Genomic DNA, 27,752 nt, shown 5'->3' on the forward strand with positions numbered 1-27,752 from the left:
ATCTTGCCATGGCACATGTCCGATGTCAGAAACAAAATAGGCAGCAAATTGGTCCCGCATGTGGGCAACTTCAACAGTTGACCGCAGAGGGTGATGCTGGTAATCTGGCAATGGGTTTGCAACTGGTTCATCCAGTTCAATGTTGGGTCGCTCCTTACCCATTATGTAATTGTGGAGAACCACACAGACTTTGACAACCTCATCGACTGTCTCCATTTTTAGATTAATGGCTGTCCCAAGTATGCGCCATTTTGAGACAAGAATCCCAAAGGTACACTCAACTGTTCTTCGGGCCCTGGTCAGTCTGTAGTTATAAATCCTTCTAGTGTGGTTCAAGTCCCGACTGGAATATGGCTTCAGTAGGTTTGCACACATCTGAAAGGCCTCATCCCCATCCATAACAAATGGCATCGGTGGGCCTTGAGTGTTGGAGAGAGGTCGTGGCAGGGGAAAATTAAAATTTTTGCCATACAAACGTCGGCCCATATTCAAGTTCTTAAAAGTCTGGGAATCATTGCCACGGCTAAAAGCTCCAATGTCGACGGCGATAAAGCAATAGTCCGCATCTGCTATTGCCATGAGCACTAGAGAAAAATATTTCTTTAAGTTAAAGTTCTCGGATCCAGATCTGGTGGGTTTGGTAATCCGTATGTGCTTTTCATCCACTGCTCTCAAACAGTTGGGGAAATTACACACACTCCAGAATTTGTTGGCAATTTCCATCCACATGTCCGCGGTGGGTAGGGGGATAAATTCATCCCGGAGAACTTTCCACAAAGCCCGGCAGGTGTCCACAACTATTCCAGACAAGGTGGAAATTCCAAGCCGGTACTGAAAGTGGAGCGATGATAAGCTCTCTCCGGTAGCCAGGAATCTGAAACAAAAAAAAAGAAAAAATTACAAACAATTCTATTTATGGTGGTGTTTAGCTAAACACATAAAGGAAAATACAAATAATACATGGCAGATCAATAATAATTATGACTGGCATTTGTTTAGAATTATTACGTACCTTAATGTAACCAGGAGACGTTCCTCTGCTGGAATCGCTCTACGGAGCTGGGTGTCCTGTCTCCGGATGGCTCCTTGGACACGACCAAGCAAATCCTGAAAAGTCTTGAGACATCCTGGTATATTCCAGGAATTTGTCCGGGTTGGCAGTAAGCTCGCCATATAGCGTGTGGTAGGCTCCACAGCTCTCCCGGAGTTCAATAATGGGGTGTCTCCAAAAACACTGATGCCGTGTCCTTCTCTATCTTTCTCGATTTCTTTGTTGCTCCCAAGCAGACACACAGGCAAGAAACAGCTTGATACTTAAATCCAGGTTGAAATAAAAGCTCTCCATGCGAAGATCCATCATGACACAGGATACAGTAGCAAACTGTGAAGATTTCAGCAGTACAAGGGTCTATATAAAGATATCCCATAACACACGCCCACTGTTGTCCCATTGTCGGTGTCTGTTTATCTAGATTTTTCTCCTGTTAAATTTTCCAGCATGTGCACAGAAAACGCAAACGCATGCAAAATGCATGGAAAAGCGTGTAAACGTTGCGTTGCGTTGAGTTTCATGTGGGGAATCTCTGTGTGTCTGCACTGTGAGATCTGTGGTCCAAAGTCATGGACCACTATAAAACCACATGTGGGAAACTCAGTACGATTAACCCCTGAGCCCAAGGAAGAGAACCAAAAGATACCAATAAAATATCATAGTTTATTAACAAAGGTTAAAAAGCAGAACAGGTATGGTACAAAAATACAAAAAATACCCAGGGGACCAGAATAACACCCTAAATCACATTATATAAATATATGCCACAGAATGCAGCAGAGGAAATAAAAAGGTAGCAGTCAAAACTGCCCAGTATATGAGGCGAAAATTAACCATTAAACAGTGCCCTAACAGGGCATACAGCATAGACCATACTCATATAAGGCAGAGATCCTAGAAAATATATTACCTCTCAGGCTGTGAAACGTAAGTACTTTGGGGTAGTGAATCCGATGATATCGGGTGATTCCGTGCTCCCCTGTCGCCCCGACGCGCGTTTCACCCTTGGCTTCTTCCGGGGGAGCACGGAATCACCCGATATCATCGGATTCACTACCCCAAAGTACTTACGTTCTCCGAGTATCTTGGGCGTGCTCAGAGATTATGTTTATTATTATGTATATTATGTTTGAATCCCCGCCGCTACATGATTTGCGGCTGTTAGACAACCTGAATACACATGGGGGTTGCCCGTTAGGGAATCCCCACATGGTCAGGCTGTCTGGCAGCTGCAAATCATGTAGCTGCCAGACTGCCACAATAATAATAAACAATCTCTGAGCACGCCCAAGTACTCGGAGAACACCCGAGCATGCTCGGACATCTCCAGTAACGCACTCACTCATCCTAATCCGTCTGTGCGTCCATAGTGTGACATCAGGAGACCAAAGTCATTTAACCCTTTCGATAACACTTCCCTCTTTTCTATTTTGTAGCCTCTTGTCAGCATTATACACGTCAGGGCGCCTGTATTTTGTTATTGTACGTCAGGGCGCCTGTATTTTGTTATTGTACGTCAGGGCGCCTGTATTTTGTTATTGTACGTCAGTGCGCCTGTATTTTGTTATTGTACGTCAGGGCGCCTGTATTTTGTTATTGTACGTCAGGGCGCCTGTATTTTGTTATTGTACGTCAGGGCGCCTGTATTTTGTTATTGTACGTCAGGGCGCCTGTATTTTGTTATTGTACGTCAGGGCGCCTGTATTTTGTTATTGTACGTCAGGGCGCCTGTATTTTGTTATTGTACGTCAGGGCGCCTGTATTTTGTTATTGTACGTCAGTGCGCCTGTATTTTGTTATTGTACGTCAGGGCGCCTGTATTTTATTGTACGTCAGGGCGCCTGTATTTTGTTATTGTACGTCAGGGCGCCTGTATTTTGTTATTGTACGTCAGGGCGCCTGTATTTTGTTATTGTACGTCAGGGCGCCTGTATTTTGTTATTGTACGTCAGGGCGCCTGTATTTTGTTATTGTACGTCAGGGCGCCTGTATTTTGTTATTGTACGTCAGTGCGCCTGTATTTTGTTATTGTACGTCAGGGCGCCTGTATTTTGTTATTGTACGTCAGGGCGCCTGTATTTTGTTATTGTACGTCAGGGCGCCTGTATTTTGTTATTGTACGTCAGGGCGCCTGTATTTTGTTATTGTACGTCAGGGCGCCTGTATTTTGTTATTGTACGTCAGGGCGCCTGTATTTTGTTATTGTACGTCAGGGCGCCTGTATTTTGTTATTGTACGTCAGGGCGCCTGTATTTTGTTATTGTACGTCAGGGCGCCTGTATTTTGTTATTGTACGTCAGGGCGCCTGTATTTTGTTATTGTACGTCAGGGCGCCTGTATTTTGTTATTGTGATTATCTATAATAAACTTGCAAATGGAACGAAAATCTTGCAAATAAGATGCTGCTAAGGACCCCGACTTCAGTATGGTGTAACATATGAGGGGGAGACGTCACGGCGGCCTCAGTACAGGGAAGTCAATAGGAGCAAGAAAAACAGGGTCTGCCTCCACGTGGTAGTATACGGTTACAACACCGAAGGTCCGTCACCCCTCCTCATTAGTCGCCCCCCATATGACATCATCACAGGTCCTTCAACCCTCCTTATACACGCTCATAAGCTCCGCCCCCTCACGTGACATCCCCGCAGGTCCTTCATCCCCTCTGAATTTAGGCTCACGAGCTCCACCCCTCATGTGACTAGTGACATCACCGCAGGCCCTTTACCCCCTCCTTATTCTACTCTCATGAGCTCCGCCCCCTCATTTGACTAGTTACATCCCCGCAAGTCCTTCAGTCTTCCTGCTTATATTCGACTGAGCTCCGCCCTCCTCATGTGACTAGTGACATCACCGCAGGTCCTTCACCCTTCCTTTTCATACTTTCAAGCCCTCCGCCCCTCATATGACAAGTCACATGGCAGTGACATCACCACAGGTCCTTCGCTGCCATATGCTCCACCCCCTTATGTACCTATCACGTGACAGCGACATCACCACAGGTCCTTTAGCCACTCTGTGATTGAGCAGCTCCAGCGTTTAGGACACCGCTAAGCCTCTGCTCCGGGTAGGTATCGCCTGAGCTGCTGCTGTGCACAGTGTGAGTGGCCTGTCTGCAGCACAGCTGTACTGACTGTATGTGTGCAGTTATACATGGTCGTGGCTGTGTACAGGACAGCTGTGCTAATCTTTCTCCAGGAATAAGCTGTCAGACCGCTCTCTAGTCCTGATAACCTTTTCTGCTCCTACAGTATTAGTTGCCATTATGGAGATGGGCTGGTTACTGGGGTCAGCTTTCCCTAACAGCCTACTAAATGCACAATCCACCACACCCCTCCTGTGCCATCCAGGTACGATGTGACCAGAGGCTGGGTAACCTCGGGATTACTGTGCCCCAGTCATCATTTCAGCTCAAAGCTATGGCTATGTATCATCTCTACTTAATGTATTTACTATGTGTGTATGTACAATGCTGTGCAAATGAATTGGGACAAAGCAAAAAAAAAAAATGTTATAATGCACTGTTACATACTAATTCTGAAAATTACTTTTTTCCACTGGCTAGTTGACCAAAATTTATTATATATTAAAACTGGTTTGAATCACTGACTGGTAACCAACTTACGATTTTACTCTTAAAAAATGCTTTGTCCTAATTAATTAGCACAGCACTGTGTGTGTGTGTGTGTGTGTGTGTATGTATATATATATATATATATATATATATATATATATATATATATATATACTGCTCAAAAAAATAAAGGGAACATTTAAGCAACAGAATATAACTCCAAGTAAATCAATCTTCTGTGAAATCAAACTGACCACTCAGGAAGCAACACTGTTTGACAATCAATTTCACATGCTGTTGTGCAAATGGAATAGACAACAGATGGAAATTATTGGCAATTACCAAGACACACTCAATAAAGGAGTGGTTCTGCAGGTGGGGACCACAGACCACATCTCAGTACCAGTGCTTTCTGGCTGATATTTTAGACACTTTTGAATGCTGGTTGTGCTTTCACACTCGTGGTAGCATGAGATGGACTCTACAACCCACACAAGTGGCTCAGATAGTGCAGCTCATCCAGGATGGCACATCAATGTGAGCTGTGGCAAGAAGGTTTGCTGTGTCTGTCAGCGTAGTGTCCAGAGGCTGGAGGCGCTACCAGGAGACAGGCCAGTACACCAGGAGATGTGGAGGGGGCCATAGGAGGGTAACAACCCAGTAGCAGGACCGCTACCTCAGCCTTTGTGCAAGGAGGAACAGGAGGAGCACTGCCAGAGCCCTGCAAAATGACCTCCAGCAGGCCACAAATGTGCATGTGTCTGCACAAATGGTTAGAAACAGACTCCATGAGGATGGTCTGAGTGCCCGACGTCCACAGATGGGAGTTGTTCTCACAGCCGAACACTGTGCAGGACGCTTGGCATTTGCCACAGAACACTAGGATTAGCAAATTCGCCACTGGCTCCCTGTGCTCTTCGCAGATGAAAGCAGGTTCACACTGAGCACATGTGACAGAGTCTGGAGACGCCGTGGAGAGCGCTCTGCTGCCTGCAACATCCTTCAGCATGACAGGTTTGGCAGTGGGTCAGTAATGGTGTGGGGTGGCATTTCTTTGGAGGGACACACAGCCCTCCATGTGCTTGCCAGAGGTAGCCTGACTGCCATTAGGTACCGAGATGAGATCCTCAGACCCCTTGTGAGACCATATGCTGGTGCGATTGGCTCTGGGTTCCTCCTAATGCAGGACAATGCCAGACCTCATGTGGCTGGAGTGTGTCAGCGGTTTCTGCAAGATGAAGGCATTGAAGCTATAGACTGACCCACCCGTTCCCCAGACCTGAATCCAATTGAACATCTCTGGTACATCATGTCTCGCACCATCCACCAATGTCACGTTGCACCACAGACTGTCCAGGAGTTGAGGGATGCTTTAGTCCTGGTCTGGGAGGAGATCCCTCAGGATACCATCCACCTCCTCATCAGGAGCATGCCCAGGCATTGTAGGGAAGTCATACAGGCATGTGGAGGCCACACACACTACTGAGCATCATTTCCTTGTCTTGAGGCATTTCCACTGAAGTTGGATCAGCCTGTAACTTCATCTCCCACTTTGATTTTGTGGTTAAATATATTTTTATTAAAGAGAAGAGAATTTTACAAGAAAAACAGTAGTTGACAACTACGTCAATGATCAAAGTACTTTTTCTTATAATATACAATTCGAGAAGAGTAACACAAAAAAACACTCATTCACAAACCTTGCATAAATCTTACAAAAAAGAGAGAGAGAAAAAAAAAAAAAATTAGAGGGAGTAAACCCTCAAGAATAACTACGGTATCTTTAACATATAAGCAATGACTCCTTGCCCCCGCAACAGGCGAGGACTTTCATTACCGTAAATAAAGTAAAGCATACCTAAAATCAGTTCGCCCATGTCCCCTAAAGCGAGACATGCACGCAGATAGTATCATTATAAAAGTAACTGGTAAATCATGGTACAGACCTATCACACCGAGCTGGTGGAAGGTGAACAGCTCACCCAGGGGGGAGATAGAAAGAAGAAAAAATAGAGGGGGGAGCCCAATTAGGTGGGGCTCAAGAAAAGATATATAAAATGAGAACACGAAAAGAAAGGAAGAGTAGCTTAGTAATCGACTGTAGAATAGACAGGTGTATTCATGTAAACAGGTCAGGGAAACGAGCAGAATCTTTAAATAGAATCCATTCAGTCCAGGTACCTAAGAAGGAGACCCTTGTCTGTGAAAGGTCTGCTTCAATTTCCTCCATCCTAAAGATGGTTTCAAATTCTGAAAACCACTCCACAACATCGGGGGGAACCGGGTCTCGCCATCGGCGGGGGATGACCGTTCTAGCAGCTGCTAGGCAAAATTTAAGGATGTCCTTTTTTTGGGATCTCACCGAACCGGGAATCATGGAGAGCAATGCTATCTCCGGAGTACCGGTGATGTGCTTGCCTGTGATCAAACCATAATTTCGGAACATTTGGTCCCAGAATGTTCTAATCAAGGGGCAGTCCCACCAGATATGCAAAAGGGAGCCAATGCCATTTCCACACCTCCAGCAGCAGTTTGAAATTGAGGGAGAAAATTTGTGTAACCTGTCAGGTGTGAGGTACCACCTATATTGCAGTTTATACCCCTTCTCCGAGGCCTCACTGGAACTCGGGAGTTTATGGTTCATCAGGAAGCAACGCTCCCAATCCTCATCCGACAGAGTCCGCCCTAAATCCTTCTCCCAAGCAGACTGGAAATAGAGCCTTGCGTCAGAGTCAGGTGTTGAAAAAATTGAGTAGAGGGAAGAGATTCCCCTGCTCGGGGCGTCACCACCGGCAAACAACATTTCCAAGGGAGAGAGTCTACAGTTCGAACCCCTAGGCAAATTCAAAGAGGCCAGGAAAGACCGGACCTGCAAGTACTCCCACCATAAAAGTTTAGTGGAGGGAGATTGGGTTTGGAGGGAACAGAGGGTGGGAATCTCGCCACGCTGTAAGATATCACCAACCCGTATGTCATCCTCATATTTCCATCCCATGAAGGCTTTCCTGTGAATGCCCGGAGGAAATGCCGGGTTGCAAAAAATAGGTGTAAGAAGGCTGGCCCCAGAAGGAGCGGACCCCTTCACCCCACTGCAGTGCCATGCCCTCATAGCCTCTGAGGTTAGGAAGGAAAATCTCCCCTGTTGAAGAACATATTGCTTTGGGATCTACTGAAGAGGCAAATCGGACCATTCTTGTTCCAACTCTACCCATTTTTTAAATTTAATTTTATATTTCCAGTCCAAGAGGCGAACTAATATGGCCGCCCTGCAATAGTTTCGGAGGTTGGGTAGACCAACCCCACCAAACTGGCGTGGCCTAGATAAAACCTTGTAACTCACCCTCGGTGTTTTCCCCTTCCAGATAAAACGGGAAATCAAGGACTGTATTTTAATAAAAAACGATTTATGTGGCCAAATGGGAATTGCCTGAAAGATATAAAGAAATCTCGGCAGGATATCCATCTTTACCACCTGAATCCTACCGAGCCACGACAGCCTCAATGGGCCGTAAGACTCCAGAAGGGATCCCACCTTGTTCAAAATGACCTGATGGTTCAAAGAAAATAATTGAAGAGGATCCGAGGTGAGGTTCACCCCGAGATATGAAATCTGATCCCGTTGCCATCTGAAGGGGAAGGCCTGCTTCAAGGAAGCCACCACGGAAGAAGATAGAGAAATGTTTAGGACCTCAGTTTTGGAGTAATTAATCTTGAAGTTACTTAAATCCCCGAAGGATTCAAACTCCTTCATAAGCACTGGAAAAGAGACGACTGGGTTAGAGACAAAGAGGAGGATGTCGTCGGCAAATAGGGCCGTTTTATGGTTAGAGTTTCCAACCTGAATCCCTGAGATACTGTCATTAACTCGGATAGCCTTAGCCAAATGCTCAATAACTAAAACATATAATAGGGGCGACAACGGGCAGCCTTGTCTAGTACCGTTCTGGATATAAAAACGATCGGACAAAGATCCATTGACTCTAACACGAGCTGAGGGTTTTGAATATAATGACATAATTTTCCCCAGGAAATTGGATTGTAAGCCAATATGGGTCAGGGTCTCCCGTAGAAAATCCCAATGGACTCTATCAAAGGCCTTTTCCGCGTCAATCGACAGAAGACAAAGAGGGGACTTTTGCATCTTGGTCCTCTCAATAAGGAGAAGAGACCTGATAATGCTGTCCCGCGCCTCCCGGCCCTTGACAAAGCCCACCCATCAATGTCGATAATAGATGGGAGAAGTCCCGACAATCTGTCAGCCAATATCTTAGCAAATAATTTTACATCGACGTTGATCAGGGAGATTGGCCTATAACTCCCGGCCAGTAGGGGATCTTTATTAGGCTTTAGCAGAACAGAAATATGAGCCTCTAGAGACTGGGGGGTAAAACTGTTCTCCTCAGAAATCGCATTAAAGGTGAGGACCATTTGGGGAAGCAAGTCAGATAGAAGGGATTTATAGAATAAGGGAGTGAACCCATCCGGCCCAGGACATTTAGAGGTGGACGTGGATTTAACAGCTTCTGACAGCTCCTCAGGGGTTACGTCCTTTTCCAGGACAGCCAAATCCGCCTCAAGGAGGGACGGGACCTTGATCCTATTCATATAAGATTTAATTTTATTTTTCAACGTGGTGGGATCCAAATCAGCGAAACTGCCCCTAATGTTGTATAGAGATTTATAGAACTTTTGAAAGACCTCTAGGATCTCCTCATTACTATGGACCAGTTGGCCCTTATCATTTTTGAGTGATGAGATAAGGGTGGGACCCGATCTGGGATGAAGCAGTCGTGCTAGAGGGCGCCCGCAAACATTAGCTCTTTTGTAGAAAAACCCTTTAGTTCTTTCCTTGTCACCCATAAACCGTCTATCCAGCAGGCCTTTAAGTTAAAGCCTTTTTGTAGTGAGCTCGACCAAAGTCTCAGAGGACCTCGAATTCTTATGCCTGCTTTCCAGGGTCTGAATTTGTGACAACAAAGCGTCTATTTCCTCAGTCTGAAGCTTTTTGATTCTAGCCCCATGTTTGATTAGGGTGCCTCTCATGACGCACTTCAGTGCTTCCCATTTAATTGCCTGAGGTGTGGGATCTGTCGCATGAGTATGGGCGAACGCTGCAATGTCAGATTTCAAATCACTCAAACAGGTTGCGTCTCGTAAAAGGTTGCCATTCAATTTCCATGAGAATTTTTTCATAGCCAGCCCAGGTATCTCCAAGGATAAAAAAATAGGGCAATGATCCGACTGAACCATATTACCAATCCTGGCATCAGGCCTCCAAGATAAGACCCCCCTGCTGACCAGAAAAAGGTCAATTCTGCTGTAGGAGTTATGTGGAGTAGAATAGAAAGTATAATCCTTACCTCTAGGATTGAGGATTCTCCAGACATCTATCAGATGTAGTTTAAGTAAGAATTTTTGTAGGGCTCTCACCTTTTTCGATGGGACCGCCCCCCGACCAGAGGAGGTATCTAGTTTGGGATCAAAGACAAAGTTAAAATCTCCACCTATCACAACCTGGCCCTCCGCAAATGAAGACAGTTTCAACAATAGAGACTTGCAGACCTTAACTGGTATCTCCCGAACCGGGAACAGCCTAACAAGGGTCAGGATCCGTTCGGCAACTTTAACTTTCATAAAAATATAGCGTCCCCCTTCATCTATGACCGTGTCTATCAATATGATATTTAAATTCTTACAAAAGGCTATTGAGACACCTTTTGTCCTCGATTCGGGGTTGGAACTATGGGACCATCTATCATAAAGTCTACCCCCGATAACTGGTAGGAGACCGGGTCAGAGGAGAGCAGAGGATGCAGATACAAATTCCTCAACTTAACGCATAATATGCAATGCGGTAATACCCATATCGCTTATCTCAGTGCTTTCATCTATATTTTATTCCATATGCATACATCGGGGGGGGGGGGGGCGGAGTACAGGGAGCTACACATAAATGACATTACAAAAAAATGGACATATCTGTCCTGTCATTAAAGCCAGCGGGCCCAGTCGCTTTAGTTCTCATAATCCACCTGGCTTCTCGTTGTAATAAGATTTTTCCTAGATCACCTCCCTGTACGGTTGAAAACACTCTTTCCACCCCTGCATAGGTAAGAACTGTGGGGTCACCTTGATGGCAATCTTTGATATGGCTAATAAGCCTCGGTACCCCTTTGCCCGTGGAGATCGATTTGAAATGCTCTCTGAACCGAATATACAATTTCCTGATGGTTTTCCCTACGTAGAAGCGTTTGCAAGGACAGTAAAGTACATAGACGACGTATTCAGTTTTACATGAAATAAAATGGGGAACATGGTGTGAAATCGGTCCAATAACCAAATTCTGACCTGTTTCATGATATTGACAAAACGGACAATGTCCACACCGAAAATTGCCCTTTAAGGTGGTTTTATCTAGCCAAGTCCCTTTTTTTATTTTTGTTATCCTATTACGTACTAGGACATCTCTGATTCGAGTGCTTCTTCTGGTGGATATCAGGGGTCCTGACATGATTTTGCTGGCGAGATCTTTATCTCTCTCCAGTATGTGCCAATGTTTACGGATGGTGGAACGTATCTCACCATCCATAGGGCCGTACTGGAAACAAAAAGTGAATCTCTGTTGGGAAATATTAGGGGCACTCACATTTTTACAGGGTGTGGTATTAATTCGTTCAACTGCAGATTTTAACACCTTTTCAGGGTACCCTCGCTCTTGAAATCTCTGGAGAATCTCTTTAGATTGACTTTGAAAACTATCTGTTGTATTATTCACTCTCTTGGCTCTTAACAGTTGACTGTAAGGAAGGGATTGTTTTACATGGTTGAGATGATAGCTATTGAAATGTAATAAAGAATTGGCAGATGTGGGTTTGCGGTAAATGGCGGTGTTGATCTCCCCCTCTATTACCTTTACTGTTACATCTAGGAAATCTATATTCTGATCTCCAAAATTGTATGTGAAGGACATGCCCATCATGTTCTCGTTGTTAAGATAGCTGACAAATGCTTCGAATTCAGTTTTTGTCCCGTCCCAAACCAATATCACGTCGTCTATGTATCTCATATATAATTTAATGTGTTCCAAAAAAATGTTCCTATGAGAGTATATATAATCTTCTTCAAATACAGCCATAAAAAGATTGGCAAAAGTACATGCAACCGGGGTCCCCATGGCGGTCCCTGTGGTCTGTCTGTACCAGTTGTCGAGAAACATGAACGCATTGTGCGTGAGTATGAAATTTAACCCTTCACAAACAAAGTCTATGTATTCTGGACTCTTATCAGTGGTGAGAAGCACCCTTCTGATAATATCCACACCCATAGTCTGGGGGATGTTGGTATACAGACTGACCACATCGATGGATGCCAGGGAGAACCCCGGCTGCCAAGAAAAATTGTGTATTTGTCTCAAGAACGAATTGGTATCTTTGAGATATGCTGGAACACTGGTAAGCAAAGGACGTAAAAGCCAATCGATGTACTGGGACAGGGGCTCCGTGAGAGACCCTATCCCAGACACGATTGGCCTACCAGGTGGGCAAGTGGTGGACTTATGAATTTTTGGTAGGTAGTACCAGTGAGGTTTAGTGGGGTGATTGTTGAAGAGCTTCTCTGCCTTCTTTTGTGTCAAAATTCCGCTTTCCACTGTTTTTCTAAGAAAGGTGTTAAGATTATTTTTATATTTTAAAGTGGGATCGCCTAGTAATTTGGTATATGTATTAGTATCCGACAATTGCCTTTCTGATTCCATTAGATAAGCTTCCCTGGATATTAAGACTGTTTTACCCCCTTTATCCGCGGGGCGTATGATGACATCAGTCCAGCTAGCTATCTCATCTAATGCTTTTTTCTCATCCGCTGCCAAATTAGGGAGTGCTTTTTTGTAATAGAGAGCTTCTATATCTTTAATTACTAACGTTTCAAACAGGTCGATGTTATTACCTGGAGATATAGGGGGCATGAATGTGGAGGGAATTCCCCCCATAAATGGAGTTATATCTCTGGAGTTGATTAACTCGGATTTTACTGGTTCTGGGTTCGTGAGGCTCAGTAACTCGCAGGCTTCCTGCTGGAAGTCTGCAAGAACTTCCTCTCCTGAACCTGCCATAAATCCCAGCGGACCTATAAAGCATGGTTTTTCCCCTTCATGCATATTAATGTTAGTAGTATTATTCAAAAAATGTTTGTATAAATGAATCTTTCTGACAGACTTAAATAAATCAATTTGAAAGGAGACAAAGTCAAAATTATTAGGGATGCAATAATTTAAACCTTTGGACAGTAAAGATAACTGTGCCGGGGTCAATTCACGTTGTGTTAAATTAAGGACAAAATTCTCAGGTCCGGAGTTTATGGTCGTTCCTGTCTCCAGGACACGAACTTCCTTTTCTGCTGGCGGTAGGAGCTTTGATTTGCGTCTGCCCCTCTGCGTCTTCCTCCTAAAGGGAGAGGTGCGGTAGTTGAAATTTCTCCAGTAGTATTGTCAGCAGAATCAGCAGTCACAGTGGGACCTTCACTTAAACTCGAATCAGATTCCGTCGTTAAATAATCATGTCTATTATGTTGGTTCCGTCTTCTTCTGGAGCTACGTTTTCTTTGTTTAAAATTACTTCCTCCATTGGCTCCGCTTTGGTTCCAGTTATTTTTATTAATTTTATTCCAGGAAAAAATGTTGCCAGAGTCATAATCAGTCTTATCCCGGAGGAATTTGTCTCTCTTCCTCTGTTTGATCTCCGCTTGTATAGGGATAAGTTTAGCATCTAGTTTTTTATTAAAACTTATCCATTGGCTCTCGGTTAATCTACTTTGTAGTTCAGTTTGTGCTTTAACAATTTCGGAGCTAATAAGCTCATAGTTCTTTATATTAGATTTAAGAACTAGTTGTAATAAGTCCTGTGAGCAGCGTAGCATAATTTGTTCCCATTCAGTTTTTAAAGCAGTATCATTGCTGAAATGAGACATTTCTTTCCATACTCGGAGGCCCCTGGGGACTCGTCCGTTCTCCACATAAGACCTTAATGAGTTGTTGGTCCAAAATAATCTAATCTCTCTTTCCGAGAGGTTGGTAAGTTTAAATTCCAATGATTTAGTGCTTAACATCTGCACTTCGTCCGCCTGTTCACAGTCCTTAAAATAATTGATTACATCCTCCCGGCCGGCTTGTAAGCTCGTGCGCACAGGTGCTACGTCTGGGTCCATTATGCACTATAGAGTGTGCATTAAATAGTGTTGTAACTTCTGCCTCTTACTTAGAGTGTGCACACAACAAAGTAGAAAAACTGATGCGATACAATAAATAGAAAAAAGTGAAGTGGCACAACTCCGCTTCGGAGTTTCTTTGCAGGTTACATACCCATAGACGTTTCAAAAACAGCGGTGCTAGCGTGAGAAAGCAGTAACAAGTCCTGAGTACAAAATAAGAAAAAGACGCTGCACTCACTGTTAGTCGGTAGTCTTCTTTATTGCGACATACAATTATGCATCTTCACGGCACGGGGGAGTGTTGGTGGAAAAGGACGTGTGAGGCGGGACGACGGCCGTTTCGCGCTAGGTGATTGCGCTTCTACGGGTCTGAATCCGAGGGGAAACCACGCCAGAGAAAAGGGGGAGGAAACTCCTCCTCTCCAGCGTCATCTCCGATCGGACTAAAAAAAGTGCAGCGTGCAAAGGTGAGTTTAAAATTAATTAAAAACAACATCGGAATAACTTTAAATTCACAAGGTCTACATTAGTACTCAGGCGCCAAAGGGAGAAGGAAGAAATATAACAATATGCTCATGATTTTAAGCATTTTTTCTCTTTTCCAAGAATAGATACGTTTTCCATATAACTATCATGCTGTTTAGCGGTTTAAATGAGACATTATTCTATATGCATACAAACCTATTTTATCATAGGAGACCGGGTCAGAGGAGAGCAGAGGATGCAGATACAAATTCCTCAACTTAACGCATAATATGCAATGCGGTAATATCCATATCGCTTATCTCAGTGCTTTCATCTATATTTTATTCCATATGCATACATCGGGGGGGGGGGCCGGAGTACAGGGAGCTACACATAAATGACATTACAAAAAAATGGACATATCTGTCCTGTCATTAAAGCCAGCGGGCCCAGTCGCTTTAGTTCTCATAATCCACCTGGCTTCTCGTTGTAATAAGATTTTTCCTAGCTAGCTAGCACCGCTGTTTTTGAAACGTCTATGGGTATGTAACCTGCAAAGAAACTCCGAAGCTGAGTTGTGCCACTTCACTTTTTTCTATTTATTGTATCGCATCAGTTTTTCTACTTTGTTGTGTGCACACTCTAAGTAAGAGGCAGAAGTTACAACACTATTTAATGCACACTCTATAGTGCATAATGGACCCAGACGTAGCACCTGTGCGCACGAGCTTACAAGCCGGCCGGGAGGATGTAATCAATTATTTTAAGGACTGTGAACAGGCGGACGAAGTGCAGATGTTAAGCACTAAATCATTGGAATTTAAACTTACCAACCTCTCGGAAAGAGAGATTAGATTATTTTGGACCAACAACTCATTAAGGTCTTATGTGGAGAACGGACGAGTCCCCAGGGGCCTCCGAGTATGGAAAGAAATGTCTCATTTCAGCAATGATACTGCTTTAAAAACTGAATGGGAACAAATTATGCTACGCTGCTCACAGGACTTATTACAACTAGTTCTTAAATCTAATATAAAGAACTATGAGCTTATTAGCTCCGAAATTGTTAAAGCACAAACTGAACTACAAAGTAGATTAACCGAGAGCCAATGGATAAGTTTTAATAAAAAACTAGATGCTAAACTTATCCCTATACAAGCGGAGATCAAACAGAGGAAGAGAGACAAATTCCTCCGGGATAAGACTGATTATGACTCTGGCAACATTTTTTCCTGGAATAAAATTAATAAAAATAACTGGAACCAAAGCGGAGCCAATGGAGGAAGTAATTTTAAACAAAGAAAACGTAGCTCCAGAAGAAGACGGAACCAACATAATAGACATGATTATTTAACGACGGAATCTGATTCGAGTTTAAGTGAAGGTCCCACTGTGACTGCTGATTCTGCTGACAATACTACTGGAGAAATTTCAACTACCGCACCTCTCCCTTTAGGAGGAAGACGCGGAGGGGCAGACGCAAATCAAAGCTCCTACCGCCAGCAGAAAAGGAAGTTCGTGTCCTGGAGACAGGAACGACCATAAACTCCGGACCTGAGAATTTTGTCCTTAATTTAACACAACGTGAATTGACCCCGGCACAGTTATCTTTACTGTCCAAAGGTTTAAATTATTGCATCCCTAATAATTTTGACTTTGTCTCCTTTCAAATTGATTTATTTAAGTCTGTCAGAAAGATTAATTTATACAAACATTTTTTGAATAATACTACTAACATTAATATGCATGAAGGGGAAAAACCATGCTTTATAGGTCCGCTGGGATTTATGGCAGGTTCAGGAGAGGAAGTTCTTGCAGACTTCCAGCAGGAAGCCTGCGAGTTACTGAGCCTCACGAACCCAGAACCAGTAAAATCCGAGTTAATCAACTCCAGAGATATAACTCCATTTATGGGGGGAATTCCCTCCACATTCATGCCCCCTATATCTCCAGGTAATAACATCGACCTGTTTGAAACGTTAGTAATTAAAGATATAGAAGCTCTCTATTACAAAAAAGCACTCCCTAATTTGGCAGCGGATGAGAAAAAAGCATTAGATGAGATAGCTAGCTGGACTGATGTCATCATACGCCCCGCGGATAAAGGGGGTAAAACAGTCTTAATATCCAGGGAAGCTTATCTAATGGAATCAGAAAGGCAATTGTCGGATACTAATACATATACCAAATTACTAGGCGATCCCACTTTAAAATATAAAAATAATCTTAACACCTTTCTTAGAAAAACAGTGGAAAGCGGAATTTTGACACAAAAGAAGGCAGAGAAGCTCTTCAACAATCACCCCACTAAACCTCACTGGTACTACCTACCAAAAATTCATAAGTCCACCACTTGCCCACCTGGTAGGCCAATCGTGTCTGGGATAGGGTCTCTCACGGAGCCCCTGTCCCAGTACATCGATTGGCTTTTACGTCCTTTGCTTACCAGTGTTCCAGCATATCTCAAAGATACCAATTCGTTCTTGAGACAAATACACAATTTTTCTTGGCAGCCGGGGTTCTCCCTGGCATCCATCGATGTGGTCAGTCTGTATACCAACATCCCCCAGACTATGGGTGTGGATATTATCAGAAGGGTGCTTCTCACCACTGATAAGAGTCCAGAATACATAGACTTTGTTTGTGAAGGGTTAAATTTCATACTCACGCACAATGCGTTCATGTTTCTCGACAACTGGTACAGACAGACCACAGGGACCGCCATGGGGACCCCGGTTGCATGTACTTTTGCCAATCTTTTTATGGCTGTATTTGAAGAAGATTATATATACTCTCATAGGAACATTTTTTTGGAACACATTAAATTATATATGAGATACATAGACGACGTGATATTGGTTTGGGACGGGACAAAAACTGAATTCGAAGCATTTGTCAGCTATCTTAACAACGAGAACATGATGGGCATGTCCTTCACATACAATTTTGGAGATCAGAATATAGATTTCCTAGATGTAACAGTAAAGGTAATAGAGGGGGAGATCAACACCGCCATTTACCGCAAACCCACATCTGCCAATTCTTTATTACATTTCAATAGCTATCATCCCAACCATGTAAAACAATCCCTTCCTTACAGTCAACTGTTAAGAGCCAAGAGAGTGAATAATACAACAGATAGTTTTCAAAGTCAATCTAAAGAGATTCTCCAGAGATTTCAAGAGCGAGGGTACCCTGAAAAGGTGTTAAAATCTGCAGTTGAACGAATTAATACCACACCCTGTAAAAATGTGAGTGCCCCTAATATTTCCCAACAGAGATTCACTTTTTGTTTCCAGTACGGCCCTATGGATGGTGAGATACGTTCCACCATCCGTAAACATTGGCACATACTGGAGAGAGATAAAGATCTCGCCAGCAAAATCATGTCAGGACCCCTGATATCCACCAGAAGAAGCACTCGAATCAGAGATGTCCTAGTACGTAATAGAATAACAAAAATAAAAAAAGGGACTTGGCTAGATAAAACCACCTTAAAGGGCAATTTTCGGTGTGGACATTGTCCGTTTTGTCAATATCATGAAACAGGTCAGAATTTGGTTATTGGACCGATTTCACACCATGTTCCCCATTTTATTTCATGTAAAACTGAATACGTCGTCTATGTACTTTACTGTCCTTGCAAACGCTTCTACGTAGGGAAAACCATCAGGAAATTGTATATTCGGTTCAGAGAGCATTTCAAATCGATCTCCACGGGCAAAGGGGTACCGAGGCTTATTAGCCATATCAAAGATTGCCATCAAGGTGACCCCACAGTTCTTACCTATGCAGGGGTGGAAAGAGTGTTTTCAACCGTACAGGGAGGTGATCTAGGAAAAATCTTATTACAACGAGAAGCCAGGTGGATTATGAGAACTAAAGCGACTGGGCCCGCTGGCTTTAACCCCTTAAGCCCCGAGGGTGGTTTGCACGTTAATGACCAGGCCAATTTTTACAATTCTGACCACTGTCCCTTTATGAGGTTATAACTCTGGAACGCTTGAACGGATCTTGGCGATTCTGACATTGTTTTCTCGTGACATATTGTACTTCATGTTAGTGGTAAAATTTCTTCGATATAACTTGCGTTTATTTGTGAAAAAAACGAATATTTGGCGAAAATTTTGAAAATTTTGCAATTTTCCAACTTTGAATTTTTATGCCCTTAAATCACAGACATATGTCACACAAAATACTTAATAAATAACATTTCCCACATGTCTACTTTACATCAGCACAATTTTGGAACCAAAATTTTTTTTTGTGACGGAGTTATAAGGGTTAAAAGTTGACCAGCAATTTCTCATTTTTACAACACCATTGTTTTTTTAGGGACCACATCTCATTTGAAGTCATTTTGACGGGTCTATATGATAGAAAATACCCAAGTGTGACACCATTCTAAAAACTGCACCCCTCAAGGTACTCAAAACCACTTTCAAGAAGTTTATTAACCCTTCAGGTGTTTCACAGGAATTTTTGGAATGTTTAAATAAAAATGAACATTTAACTTTTTTTCACACAAAATTTATTTCAGCTCCAATTTGTTTTATTTTACCAAGGGTAACAGGAGAAAATAGACCCCAAAAGTTGTTGTACAATTTGTCCTGAGTACGCTGATACCCCATATGTGGGGGTAAACCACAGTTTGGGCGCATGGCAGAGCTTGGAAGCAAAGGAGCGCCATTTTACTTTTCAATGCAAAATTGACTGGAATTGAGATGTGCAAAATTGACTGGAATTGAGATGGGACGCCATGTTGCATTTGGAGAGCCCCTGATGTGCCTAAACATTGAAACCCCTAACAAGTGACACCATTTTGGAAAGTAGACCCCCTAAGGAACTTATCTAGATGTGTGGTGAGCACTTTGACCCAACAAGTGCTTTACAGAAGTTTATAATGCAGAGCCGTAAAAATAAAAAATCATATTTTTTCACAAAAATGATCTTTTCACCCCCAATTTTTTATTTTCCCAAGGGTGAGAGAAGAAATTGGACCCCAAAAATTGTTGTGCAATTTGTCCTGAGTACGCTGATACCCCATATGTGGGTGTAAACCATTGTTTGGGCGCAGGGCAGAGCTCAGAAGGGAAGGAGCGCCATTTGACTTTTCAATGCAAAATTGACTGGAATTGAGATGGGACGCCATGTTGCATTTAGAGAGCCCTTGATGTGCCTAAACATTGAAACCCCTAACAAGTGACACCATTTTGGAAAGTAGACCCCCTAAGGAACTTATCTAGATGTGTGGTGAGCACTTTGACCCAACAAGTGCTTTACAGAAGTTTATAATGCAGAGCCGTAAAAATAAAAAATCATATTTTTTCACAAAAATGATCTTTTCACCCCCAATTTTTTATTTTTCCAAGGGTAAGAGAAGAAATTGGACCCCAAAAATTGTTGTGCAATTTGTCCTGAGTACACTGATACCCCATATGTGGGTGTAAACCATTGTTTGGGCGCAGGGCAGAGCTCAGAAGGGAAGGAGCGCCATTTGACTTTTCAATGCAAAATTGACTGGAATTGAGATGGGACGCCATGTTGCGTTTGGAGAGCCCCTAATGTGCCTAAACATTGAAACCCCCCACGAGTGACACCATTTTGGAAAGTAGACCCCTTAAGGAACTTATCTAGATGTGTGTTGAGCACTTTGACCCAACAAGTGCTTCACAGAAGTTTATAATGCAGAGCCGTAAAAATAAAAAATCATATTTTTTCACAAAAATGATCTTTTCACCCCCATTTTTTTATTTCCCCAAGGGTAAGAGAAGAAATTAGACCACAAAAGTTGTTGTGCAATTTGTCCTGAGTACGACGATACCCCATATGTGGGTGTAAACCATTGTTTGGGCGCATAGCAGAGCTCAGAAGGGAAGAAGCGCTATTTTACTTTTCAATGCAAAATTGACTGGAATTAAGATGGGATGCCATGTTGCGTTTGGAGAGCCCCTGATGTGCCTAAACATTAAACCCCCCCACAAGTGACACCATTTTGGAAAGTAGACCCCCTAAGGAACTTATCTAGATGTGTTTTGAGAGCTTTGAACCCCCAAGTGTTTCACTACAGTTTATAACGCAGAGCCGTGAAAATAAAAATTATTTTTTTTTCACAAAAATGATTTTTTAGCCCCCAGTTTTGTATTTTCACAAGGGTATCAGGATAAATTGGACCCTAAAAGTTGTTGTCCAATTTGTCCTGAGTTCGCTGATACCCCCTATGTGGGGGGGAACCACTGTTTGGGCGCATGACAGAGCTCGGAAGGGAAGGAGCGCCATTTGGAATGCAGACTTAGATGGATTGGTCTGCAGGCGTCACGTTGCATTTGCAGAGCCCCTGATGTACCCAAACAGTACAAACCCCCCACAAGTGACCCCATATTGGAAACTAGACCTCCCAAGGAACTTATCTAGATGTGTTGTGAGAACTTTGAACCCCCAAGTGTTTCACTACAGTTTACAACGCAGAGCCGTGAAAATAAAACATATTTTTTTCCCACAAAAATGATTTTTAGCCCCCCAAATTTTTATTTTCCCAAGGATAACAAGAGAACTTGGACCCCAGAAGTTGTTGTTCAATTTGTCCCTAGTACGCTGATACCCCATATGTTGGGGTAAACCCCTTTTTGGACGCACGGGAGAGCTCGGAAGGGAAGGAGCACTGTTTTACTTTTTCAACGCAGAATTGGCTGGAATTGAGATTGGACGCCATGTCACGTTTGGAGAGCCCCTGATGTGCCTGAACAGTGGAAACTCCCCAATTCTACCTGAAACCCTACCCCTAACCTCACCCCTAACCGTTTACTGAACATTTTCTGACAGTCATAAGTGCCACGTATATAAGTGCCACGTATATAAGTGCCACGTATTTAAGAGCCACGTATTTAAGTGCCACGTATTTCAGTGCCACGATATTTCAGTGCCACGTATTTCAGTGCCACGTATTTCAGTGCCACGTATTTCAGGCACTGAAAAATACGTGGCACGTAAATACTTCAGTGCCACGATATTTCAGTGCCACGATATTTCAGTGCCACGATATTTCAGTGCCACGTATTTCAGTGCCACGTATTTCAGGCACTGAAAAATACGTGGCACGTAAATACGTGGCACGTAAATACGTGGCACGTAAATACGTGGCACTTAAATACGTGGCACTTAAATACGTGGCACTGAAATACGTGGCCACTGAAATATCGTGGCACTTATATACGTATATACGTATATAAACGTATATTTCAGTGCCACGTATTTCAGTGCCACGTATTTCAGGTTAGGGGTAGGGTTAGGGTTTTTTGTTTTTTTCTTGTTTTCTTGTGTTTTTCTATAAAAACGCATGCGTTTTACCGCGTTTACATGCATTTTTTCACACATGCGTTTTTTTTAAAAAACGCATGCAGATAAAAACGCAAGTGTGAAACCAGACTAAAAGACGCTTTTTATAGCAAAAAAGTTTTTGCGTCTCCACATTTTGAGACCTATAATTTTTCCACATTTTGGTCCACAGAGTCATGTGAGGTCTTGTTTTTTGCGGGACGAGTTGACGTTTTTATTGGTAACATTTTCGGACACGTGACCATTTTTGATCACTTTTTATTCCGATTTTTGTGAGGCAGAGTGATCAAAAACCAGCTATTCATGAATTTCTTTTGGGAGAGGCGTTTATACCGTTCTGCGCTTGGTAAAATTGATTAAGCAGTTTTATTCGTCGGGTCAGTACGATTACAGCGATACCTCATTTATATCATTTTTTTATGTTTTGACGCTTTTATACGATAAAAACTATTTTATAGAAAAAATAATTATTTTGGTATCGCTTTATTCTCAGGACTATAACTTTTTTATTTTTTTGCTGATGATGCTGTATGGCGGCTCGTTTTTTGCGGGACAAGATGACGTTTTCAGCGGTAACATGGTTATTTATATCCGTCTTTTTGATCGCGTGTTATTCCACTTTTTGTTCGGCGGTATGGTAATAAAGCGTTTTTTGCCTCGTTTTTTTTTTTTTTTTTCTTACGGTGTTTACTGAAGGGGTTAACTAGTGGGCCAGTTTTATAGGTTGGGTCGTTACGGACGCGGCGATACTAAATATGTGTACTTTTATTGTTTTTGTTTGTTTTTTTTAGATAAAGAAATGTATTTATGGGAATAATATTTTTTTTTTAATTATTATTTATTTAGGAATTTTTTTTTTTTTTTTTTTTTTTTTTACACATGTGGAATTTTTTTTTTTTACTTTTTTACTTTGTCCCAGGGGGGGACATCACAGATCGCAGATTTGATAGTGTGCACAGCACTCTATCAGATCCGCGATCATACTTTCATCGGAGCAGGCTGCAGCTTTCATCTGCAGCCTGCTCCGACCTGGAAGTGCTCCCTGCAGGACCCGGATACAGCCCCTCGGCCATTTTGGATCTGGGGCCTGCAGGGAGAAGACGTTCGGTACGAGGTGAGTACATCACCTTGTACCGATCGTCTCAGGGAAGCACGCAGGGAGCCCCCTCCCTGCGCGATGCTTCCCTGTACCGCCGGTACACCGCGATCATGTTTGATCGCGGTGTGCCGGGGGTTAATGTGCCGGGGGCGGTCCGTGACCGCTCCTGGCACATAGTGCCGGATGTCAGCTGCGATATGCAGCCGACACCCGGCCGCGATCGGCCGCGCTCCCCCCGTGAGCGCGGCCGATCGCGTATGACGTACTATCCCGTCACCGGGAATTAAGGCCCACCCCACCTCGACGGTATAGTACGTCATACGGGCTTAAGGGGTTAATGACAGGACAGATATGTCCATTTTTTTGTAATGTCATTTATGTGTAGCTCCCTGTACTCCCTGTATGCATATGGAATAAAATATAGATGAAAGCACTGAGATAAGCGATATGGGTATTACCGCATTGCATATTATGCGTTAAGTTGAGGAATTTGTATCTGCATCCTCTGCTCTCCTCTGACCCGGTCTCCTATGATAAAATAGGTTTGTATGCATATAGAATAATGTCTCATTTAAACCGCTAAACAGCATGATAGTTATATGGAAAACGTATCTATTCTTGGAAAAGAGAAAAAATGCTTAAAATCATGAGCATATTGTTATATTTCTTCCTTCTCCCTTTGGCGCCTGAGTACTAATGTAGACCTTGTGAATTTAAAGTTATTCCGATGTTGTTTTTAATTAATTTTAAACTCACCTTTGCACGCTGCACTTTTTTTAGTCCGATCGGAGATGACGCTGGAGAGGAGGAGTTTCCTCCCCCTTTTCTCTGGCGTGGTTTCCCCTCGGATTCAGACCCGTAGAAGCGCAATCACCTAGCGCGAAACGGCCGTCGTCCCGCCTCACACGTCCTTTTCCACCAACACTCCCCCGTGCCGTGAAGATGCATAATTGTATGTCGCAATAAAGAAGACTACCGACTAACAGTGAGTGCAGCGTCTTTTTCTTATTTTGTACTCAGGACTTGTTACTGCTTTCTCACGCTAGCACCGCTGTTTTTGAAACGTCTATGGGTATGTAACCTGCAAAGAAACTCCGAAGCTGAGTTGTGCCACTTCACTTTTTTCTATTTATTGTATCGCATATATATATATATATATATATATATTTCCTTTGTGAGAATTGGAACAACACAAAAAAACTTAATATTTGGTTGCACACCCTTTGGAATAGATAATTGCAATCAATCGCAATTATTTGTTTTCTCATTTTGACTCATAGTTGTGGTCTACCTATGATGTCAATTACAGGCCTCTCTCATCTTTTTAAGTGGGAAAGCTTGCACAATTGGTGTCTGACTAAATACTTTTTTTCCCTACTGTATATCTAAATATTTATTTTTGTCTCTTAAAGGCCAAAATAAAAGACATTTGGAGGTCTTATAGGGGTTCTCACGTGAAGAGAGGTTGTCACTTACCCATAAAATAGACGGTAACTTATAGACCAATGGAAATCCTCGTTAGAATGGAGCGACAGTGCGCCAGCTCAGATGTTGCTCTATTAATTCTCTCTTTTGGGTTCATATCGAAAGAATGCAGCAGCGGTTGGGGATACACGATGCCATTCCGTTATAAAATGTTAAGTGTCCTCCTCCTACAATTAGTGAGGTTCACAACTGTTATACTCCCACCGATTAATCCTGTAGATAGGTGATAATTTTCTCTTCATTCACCAGAAAACCTCTTTAAATTGAACCTATCAGTTGTTTAGCCTTATTCCTGCATTAAAATGATGCATTCCTTTTATTATATAAATGCATTTATTTGAGAAAAATCAACTTGTATACTGCCGCACACAAAATGAAAATTGATGCGGACTAGTCTGGTTTGGCACTTACTCCCACGGACTAAACCTCCCCCAGTGATTGAAGTACAGTGCCGTGTCTGCACGTCGGCCCTTGAACTCTCGTGCATGCATGCTACATGGCGCAGTGATGCCAGGTGTACTGCCCCCGACTTCATCAGTGCACTATGCCAGTCCCGGATTCAGTGTTCTCACACCCTGCTCACTGCTGTGGTGGAGCTCGGCACTGAGCCCAGAGAATGTGGGGACACTCATGCAGCCCTATCATGCCCACAATTTTAATAAATCTGTCCCCTTAGCCTCCAATGTCACCTTTCTATGTATGCACATGTAACAATGTTGCTTTATGTTGCATGCATATGTTTACATAGTTCTATGCAGCTTAATGGTGCTGGTATAACAGGATTTGGGGACCTGGCAGGTTCCCTTTATATGATATTAATTTATCTGTTTTATTGTTTCACTCTACGCTGTTCTATTGTAGCTGGGATACATTTTGTAGGCAGCTGTTCATATCATAGAACTATCCAAGCAGCTGGTACAAGGTCATGAGGTTTTCAAGGCTAACAGTTGTTATTTCCAGAGATCATGTTTCCATTCTCTCGAGTCCTGATGCCATTCTCCATGTCAGAGGCATTTCTCATTTACTGTGGGTACGGAAAGTATTCATACCCCTTTACATTTTTCCCTCTTTGTTTCATTGCAGCCATTTGGTAAATTTAAAAAAAGTTAATATTTTCTCATTAATGTACACTCTGCACCCCATCTTGACTGAAAAAAAAACAGAAATGTAGACATTTTTACAAATTTATTAAAAAAAGAAAAACCAAAATATCCCATGGTCTTAAGTATTCAGACCCTTTGCTCAGTATTGAGTAGAAGCAACATTTTGAGTTAGTACAGCCATGAGTCTTCTTGGGAATTATACAAGTTTTTCACACCTGTATTTTGGGATCCTCTGCCATCCTTCCTTGCAGATCCTCTCCAGTTCCGTCAGGTTGGATGGTTAACGTTGGTGAACAGCAATTTTCAGGTCTCTCCAGTGATGCTCAATTGGGTTTAGGTCAGGGCTCTGTCTGGGCCCGTCAAGAATGGTCACAGAGTTGTTCTGAAGCCACTTCTTTGTTATTTTAGCTGTGTGCTTAGGGTCATTGTCTTGTTGGAAGGTGAACCTTCGGCCAAGTCTGAGGTCGAGAGCACTCCGGAAGAGGTTTTCATCCAGGATATCTCTGTACTTAGCCGTATTCATGTTTCCTTCAATGGCAATCAGTCGTCCTGTCCCTGCAGCTGAAAAACACCCCCATAGCATGATGCTGCCACCACCATGTTTCACTGTTGGGATTGAATTGGGCAGGTGATGAGCAGTGCCTGGTTTTCTCCACACATACCACTTACAATTATCACCAGAAAGGCCTATCTTCGTCTCATCAGACCAGAGAATCTTGTTTCTCATAGTCTGGGAGTCATTCATGTATTTTTTTTAGCAAACTGTGGGCTTTCATATGTCTTGCACTGAGGAGAGGCTTACGTCGGGCCACTCTGCCATAAAGGCCTGACTGGTGGAGGACTGCAGTGATAGTTGACTTTGTGGAACTTTCTCCCATCTCCCTACTGCATCTCTGGAGCTCAGCCACAGTGATCTCGGGGTTCTTTTTTACCTCTCTCACCAAGGCTCTTCTCCCACGATTGCTCAGTTTGGCTGGACGGCCAGGTCTAGGAAGACTTCTGATGGTCCCAAACTTCTTCCATTTAAGGATTATAGAGGCCACTGTGCTGTTGGGAACCTTGAGTACTGCAGAAATTCTTTTCTAACCTTGGCCAGATCTGTGCCTTTCCACAATTCTGTCTCTGAGCTCCTTGGCCAGTTCCGCTGACCTCATTTTCAGGTCTATCCAGAGATGTTCCTGGACCCCTGAAAAATGTAAAGGGGTGTGAATACTTTCCATACCCACTGTATGGTTTTTTTTTATCTTTTAGTTGCTCTAGGTCAGGGATGTCAAACTCAAATACACAGAGGTGCCAAGATGTAAACGTTTGGACAAAGTCGCAGGCCAACCTTGGTATTTATTTAAAAAAAAATGTTTACAATGGATGAAGTTATTATTTTTCATCACATATAACAAACTTTTTCATATGGAAACCAACTTAAAGTGGTCATTCCACGAACAAAGTACATTTTACTTAAAAGATCTTAGAATAAAATATTGGAATACTATGTCATGAAAAAGCAGTAGAAAGCATATGGCAGAATGGCCTAATTGAAATGTGCAATAACGAAGAATAAAAAACCTTAAATATTACAGATAATAAACTATGATGCAAACCAAAGTTCCCCCAAACACAGTATGATATCTCCAAAGTAAATTCCTCCACAGTAGCTTCCACTTGCATGGTATGATGTTCCCTACTGAGCCCCCTTCCCTCAATCCCCCCGACAAAGAATGGTGACCCCATCACAGTATGATTCTTAAACTGTAATCCCTATGCAGCCCTCCATACAGTATAATGGCCACAAAAAGTTCTCAATACAGTGTAATGGGCCCCATATAATCCTCCATACAGTATAATGCGCCCCACATAGTCCTTCATACAGTATAAAGGGCCCTACATAGTGCTCCATACAGTATAATGGGCCCTACATAGTGCTCCATACAGTATAATAGACCCTGCATAGTGCTCCATGCAGTATAATGGACCCCACATAGTGCTCCATACAGTATAATGGGCTCCACATAGTGCTCCATACAGTTTAATGGGCTCACATAGTGCTCCATACAGTATAATGGGCTCCACATAGTGCTCCATACAGTATAATGCGCCCCACATAGTCCTTCATACAGTATAAAGGGCCCTACATAGTGCTCCATACAGTATAATAGACCCTGCATAGTGCTCCATGCAGTATAATGGACCCCACATAGTGCTCCATACAGTATAATGGGCTCCACATAGTGCTCCATACAGTATAATGGGCCCCACATAGTGCTCCATACAGAATAATGGACCCCACATAGTGCTCCATACAGTATAAAGGACCCTACATAGTGCTCCATACAGTATAATGGACCCCACATAGTTCTCCATACAGTATAATGGGCTCCACATTGTGCTCCATACAGTATAATGGCCTTACAAAATGCTCCATACAATATGATGGCCCCACAT

The 27,752-nt window shown here is 42.9% G+C and overlaps 1 protein-coding gene across 4 annotated transcripts in view; it reads left to right on the top strand.

The window, feature by feature from the left end:
• The first annotated feature begins 4,003 nt into the window (after positions 1-4,003).
• LOC143764904 (uncharacterized) overlaps positions 4,004-27,752 on the top strand; it is a 59,184-nt gene continuing 35,435 nt past the window's right edge. The window contains exon 1 of one of the 4 annotated variants that reach the window (XM_077250999.1): positions 4,004-4,115. The gene's annotated coding sequence lies outside the window, so the exon portion shown is untranslated. The remainder of the gene's footprint in view (positions 4,116-27,752) is intronic. The other 3 variants (XM_077250997.1, XM_077251000.1, XM_077250998.1) reach the window with 3 other exon arrangements.

The sequence above is a fragment of the Ranitomeya variabilis genome, chromosome 4, assembly GCF_051348905.1.
Source record: "Ranitomeya variabilis isolate aRanVar5 chromosome 4, aRanVar5.hap1, whole genome shotgun sequence".
Taxonomy (NCBI): domain Eukaryota; kingdom Metazoa; phylum Chordata; class Amphibia; order Anura; family Dendrobatidae; genus Ranitomeya; species Ranitomeya variabilis.